Source organism: Pleurodeles waltl, chromosome 8, assembly GCF_031143425.1.
Source record: "Pleurodeles waltl isolate 20211129_DDA chromosome 8, aPleWal1.hap1.20221129, whole genome shotgun sequence".
Lineage (NCBI taxonomy): Eukaryota > Metazoa > Chordata > Amphibia > Caudata > Salamandridae > Pleurodeles > Pleurodeles waltl.
In genome coordinates, this window is record NC_090447.1 from 1,110,542,908 (window position 1) to 1,110,548,907 (window position 6,000).

Consider the following 6,000-nt stretch of genomic DNA (forward strand, 5'->3'; position numbering starts at 1 on the left):
ACAGTGGCCTCCCTTCCAATGGCTGTCACCAATGAAGGGCCTTGTTTTGCTCCATCAAAGGAAGGGCCAAATTTGTGTTGATCCCTGATCAAGGTACTGTTAATGTCCCTCAAGACCCCTGTTAGGGAGGTTATTTGGGTATTGTGGGCCTCCCACTGTCCACACATATCCCTATGGATGTCCCTCTGCAGCTGCTTGATCTCCTGCAGTGCTGCATGTACCTGGCCCATCACACCTTGGGACTCCTGACAGACCACCAAGTTATGGCTGATGGGGTCCTGGCCAGGAGCATCCCCAGTGGCCTCACCCCACTGGCCCACAGCATCCTCCCATGTACCCTACCCTCACAGGCCTGTGCCTCTGCCTCAGGGTGCCCCTCCCACTTTTCACAGGACCATCATTATCCAAGGTCTTGTGCTGTGTCTCAGGAACATGGAGTGGGTGGCCCAAGATGGTAGATAGTGTCCAGGGGGCACAGGATGGGGGTGAAAGGCTGCCTCTGATGTTTAGGCAACCAGGTTGGGAGGTGATGATGTGGCCACAGTGAAACTGACTGTTGGGGTCTGACCAGGTGGTCCAGATGGGCCGGAACTGTCTTCAATATCCAGTGTCTTCTTCACTGAGGAATGAAAGCATTGGGGTAGTGTCTTTCTCTTCAGTGGCCTTTGTGTGCCCAGTGGCAGCTTGACCTGTTAATGTGAAACATACAATGTTACTGGTTGAATTGTGACATCTACCTCCCAAAGTTTACAGTGACCTTTTGAGAAGCCCTTGTACATAGGTGATTTGCAGATTGTCCCATTGTGACAGGTACCCATGCCATTGGATGTATTGACCTGACATTTGTGAAGCATGCCAATTCCAGTAAAGTCAAGCAGCTGCTGAATTGTGCAGGTCATTAGCAGTTGGGAGGATAGGCTGAGAATTAGATCTTGCCACCAGTGCAGGCAGGACAATGGCTGGTCAGGATGCAACTTTGACCATGTTGGGGCCTAGTTGATTTTCATGCAGGCAGACCCATGAGTTTGTTGGTGTATGTGACTGTAGTCATGTGGTCAGTGCAGTGTGAATATATCTGCTGACAATACCATTCTGGTGATGCATCTTGTGGCCTTTGGGATCATTGTTTGTGCACTGGGTAAGCTGTCCTTCCTGTCCTTAATAGTTTCATCTTGGGTTAGCTATTTAAGAAGGAGCTGGGTGGGCAGACACATCTTGAACATGATCTCTAACTTGGTACCTCCAAGGAGAGTAAACCTCATTTTAGAGTTAGCAGACAAAGGCTTTTAGACAAGTGACCACTGTTTTGCTGTTTGAAGTCACTTGAACAATGCCTCTTGGGAGTTGCAGTCAGGTCACTCTCACTGCTTCCCAACACTTGAAAATTGGTGACATGCCTGGTGAGTAAACTTCATTTGCTAGTTCACTGGAAGATGCATTATGACAAGTAGATACTGGGCTGGTGATTGTAGTTAGAAAAACAGGGCCCATTGGGCTTTTCAGTCAGTCACTCCCTCTACTTCTGAACAATTGAAAATTGGTAACTTCCCAGGTGACTAAATTAAACTTCATTTGAGTGGTCACTAACAGATGCATTGGGACAGATGCACACTGGCCTGGTGATTGGAGTTACAGGAACAGGCCCTCCTGGGAGTTGCAGTAATATAACTCCCTGTAGTACACACTCTATACAAATGGTATCCTCCCAGCTGAGTACACTTCAATAGAGAGTTAAGAAACAGGGGGCTTTGGACAAAAGAACACCTTGCTGGTGGTTGGACCTACAGAAACTGGGCCTGCTGGGAGTTGCAGTCATGTCACTCTCTCTATTATACACACTATAAAATGTTGTCCTCCCAGGTGAGTACACTACACTTGGGAGTTAACAAACATGTGTATTTGGTGAAGAAGACACAGTGCTGGCCGAGTGGAGTTACAGTAACAGTGGATCCTGGCCTTCGCAGTCATGTCAGTCCCTGTTCTACATACACTATCCATATGTTATCCTCCCAGTTGAGTACGCTACATTTGGGAGTTAACAAAAAAGGGTATTTGGTGAAGAGAACACAGGGCTGGCTGAGTGGAGTAGCAGTTACAGTGCCTCCTGGATTTGGCAGTCATGTCAGTCTCATACAACAAAAACTATTCATTTGTTATCCTCCCAGGTGAGTTCACTACAACTAGGAGTTAACAAACAAGGGTATTTGGTGAAGGGTACACTGGCCTGGTGTTTGGAGTTATAGAACAGTGCCTGCTGGGAGTTGTAGTCATGTAACACCCTGTAATACACACACTATACACAGATGTTATCCCCGGGTGAGTACACTTCAACTGTTAGATGCCAGACAGGGGTCTTTGGATAGGTGGGTACTTGGCAAGTAAGTGGAGTGACATTGAAGGTGTCAAAAGCTGCAAAGTGAGCATGCATGACATTTTCAGTGTTGTGACTTACCAGTCTACACTCCCACAAGTATTTCTGTGAAGCCCTCAGCATTCAGGATGGCCAAGACCTTCTCCTCCCAGGGATAGAGCTGTAATGGGGCACTGGAAGGGTCATTACCAGTATTCTAGGCCTCCAACTGGTGCCCGGAGACCAGGGAATGGACCTTTCCCCTGAGGACATTCCACCGCTTCGTAATGTCCTTCTTTTTGTGCCTACAGCATTCACTCCATCAATATCCGGTCCCACATTTCCATTTTCCTACTGAGTAGAGTGTGCTGAACTAGCGCTCCAAACTCTACTCTTAGGATTTCATCCACCATGATTCAACTCTTCATCTGTGAAACATGAAATGGCATGGTGGGGAAAAAAAGAACAAAATTGAAATTTAAAAAAGTGACAGTGGCTTACTAAAGGTGGTTAGTGCAAAAGGGTGTGACTGGACAAAAGTGTGTGCAGGGTCTTGTATGGGATGGTGACAAAAATAGTGGCCAGTACCTGTGCAGTATGGGAAAAGAGTCACTTTGCCTTGCGTGGTCCCGCAGTGTAAATGCAAAGGATAGTGGTGTGCAAAGGGGTTTGTTTTATAGTGTCCTTTGCAGATGTGTCCATTGTGGCAATGTGCGGCAGCTGTGTTGTTTTCAAATTTATTCAATGTGCAGTTGTGTATTATTATGGTGACCGTGAACCGCTGTGGTTCAGACTGCCATTGGCTGACCATCATAGGTGCCCACCACTGCGACTTTGGGCTTGTATTACGGTCAGTGGTTGGTCACTGTTCTGTCGGGGCTGGATGTTGGACCTCCTATTTCCGGGCCTCCGTGCTGCTGCCGGCCTGCCCTTTTTTGTTGGCGGTCAACAGGCCTGCCTGTGTAACTCATAATATGGTGGTCGGTAAGACCGCCAATATGGTGATGTTTTCAGTACCTCCGACATAGCGGTCCGGCAGTCTAAACACCAAACTCATAATGAGGCCCTTAGTCTTTCCAGTAGCACTCTGTCAACAAAGAAGCTCTTTTTCTACCACATGCATGTAATGAGTAGCACAAATTCCATTTCACCCACTGCTGGCAGAATTCCACAGCCAGAAAAGTAAATGTATATTTGTGGCTCTTAGGAGGCCACACCATAAAGAGAGTTTGAGATGTAATGGCTAAGCAGTATTAATATAGACCTGACTGAGAGTGGAAATGTTTGACTCAGACGTATTTTTGATGACTTGATTGTTTTTCGTCATGGCTACTTTTTGTATATCTGATCAAATTGTGTAAAAGAAATATGCACAGCCGTAAAGCATGCAGCTATGCATCAATAATGGGAAAGTCATGCTGTACAAATAATAACTAGTGAAGTAACACAAAATCAAATTTCACACTGGTTCATAATTTAATTTAAGAAAGAGTAGAGGTGAACTACTAAAGTCATCATCATGATTGTGAAGATATGTCCAGAATTTCTTGCAAGGTTTATAAATTATACTTTGTGCAGCATACAGACCCATTACAAAGGTTGGCATACTCCAGACTATGTTTTTTGAAAGGGCTAGACTAGGGTGGCATATAGCAAGCTAAACTGTAAGGAATGTATTTACAGAGTTTGGGCATAGGGCAGCAGTGCAAGTCATTTTGCTACATGGCCTTACTGCAAAGTGAAAGGGCAGCACTGGACAGTATTTACGCACTACAGTCCTGTTTTTGTAGCCTCATGCTAACGCAGGCACAGTTGCACCACGGTGCAGGGATGCCTGCGTTGCATGCAGGATTGTTTTTTGCAGGAAGGGTTACCTTCCTGCACAAAAACTATCCTGAGAAGCGCTTTCCTCCTTCTATGTGTGCTGCAGCACACATGGAAGGAAGAAAAAATGAGGAGCAATGAAAATATTTCTCCTTGTTATGTCTCAACTCAGTAGGCATAAGATTTTGGCACTTCCTCAGGTTTATGTGATTAAGTAAATCTGGGACAACATCAGAATCCCTGGGTGTTCCATGGAACAACCCACTGCAACGTCCAAGTAATGCCTCCGTTGTGCAGAGAAAGGCAAAGTGACTTTGTGTGGCCTCAAAGTCACTTTGAGATTCACAAAAAGTGATGCTCCAGCAGTGCAATCCTCTCAGGAATAAGCCCCTTAATATTCAAGTGATGTGTATACTCAAATTTGCATGTGTTAAGCTGCCTGCCCCAGCTATGGATCACTATGTATAATGGTTTCCTTTTACAGTAAACGTCCTCAGATTGCCTTCTACAGTTTACATTCTAAAATTGCTTGCTGTCTCAGAAAGCCGCCCTCCACTATACTCCTAAAACCCTGCTTAGAAAAAAACGGAACTTGACCTAATCCTACTTGTTCCAGTTAGGCTTGATTCCTCTCCTTTCTTTGTTCAGAGTGACTCTTTTCTTACAGTCCATCCTCTGCATGCTTTCTATTTCTGACTATAGTCTCCTCTCAGTCTCATGCCTACCTATCTTATTCTCTCTTATTGTAATTCTGCAAAAGGCTGACACCTCATTTCATAGACCACATACTCTCCTGATTCAAAACCCTATCTGTTAGACCTGACAGCCTTAGGGTGTTCACCCCTAACTTTTTGCCTGCCTCCCTTCACTTTCTAGACACTGTTTTTGCTGGTTTTTAGACTCTGCGCACTTTACCACTGCTAACCAGTGCTGAAGTGCATATGCTCTCTCCCTTTAAACATGGTAACATGGGATCATGCCCAATTGGACTATTTAATCTACTTATAAGTCCCTAGTAAAGTGCACTCTAGGTGCCCAGGGCCTTTAGATTAAATGCTACTAGTGGGCTGCAGCACTGATTGTGCTACCCACTTAAGTAGCTCCTTAACCTTGTCTCCAGCCTGCCATTGCAAGGCCTGTGTGTGCAGTTTCACTGGCAATTCGACTTGGCATTTAAAAGTACTTGCGAAGTCTAAAACACCCCTTTTTCTAAATTTAAGACACCCCTAAAGTAAGCCCTAGATAACCCATAGGGCAGGGTGTCGTGTAGGCAAAAGGCAGGACATGTACCTGTGTAGTTTACATGTCCTGGTAGTGTAAAACTCCTAAATTCGTTTTTAAACTGCTGTGAGGCCTGCTCCCCTCATAGGCTAACATTGGGGCTGCCCTCATACAGTGTTTGAGTGGTAGCTGCTGATCTGAAAGGAGTAGGAAGGTCATATTTAGTATGGCTAGAATGGTAATAGAAAATCCTGCTGACTGGTGAAGTTGGATTTAATATTACTATTTCAGAAATGCCACTTTTAGAAAGTGAGCATTTCTCTGCACTTAAATCTTTCTGTGCCTTACAATCCAAATCTGGCTGGGTTTAGTTGACAGCTCCTGGTGCATTCACTCAGACACACCCCATACACAGGATACTCAGCCTCACTTGCATACATCTGTATTTTGAATGGGTCCTCCTGGGCTGGGAGGGTGGAGGGTCTGACACTTACATGACAATGGACAGTAGCCTGCCCTCAAACAAATGGCTGCCACACCCCCATTCTGGGACCCTGGCAGACAGGAGTGAACTGAAAGGGGAACTTGTGCACTTCTGAGCCACC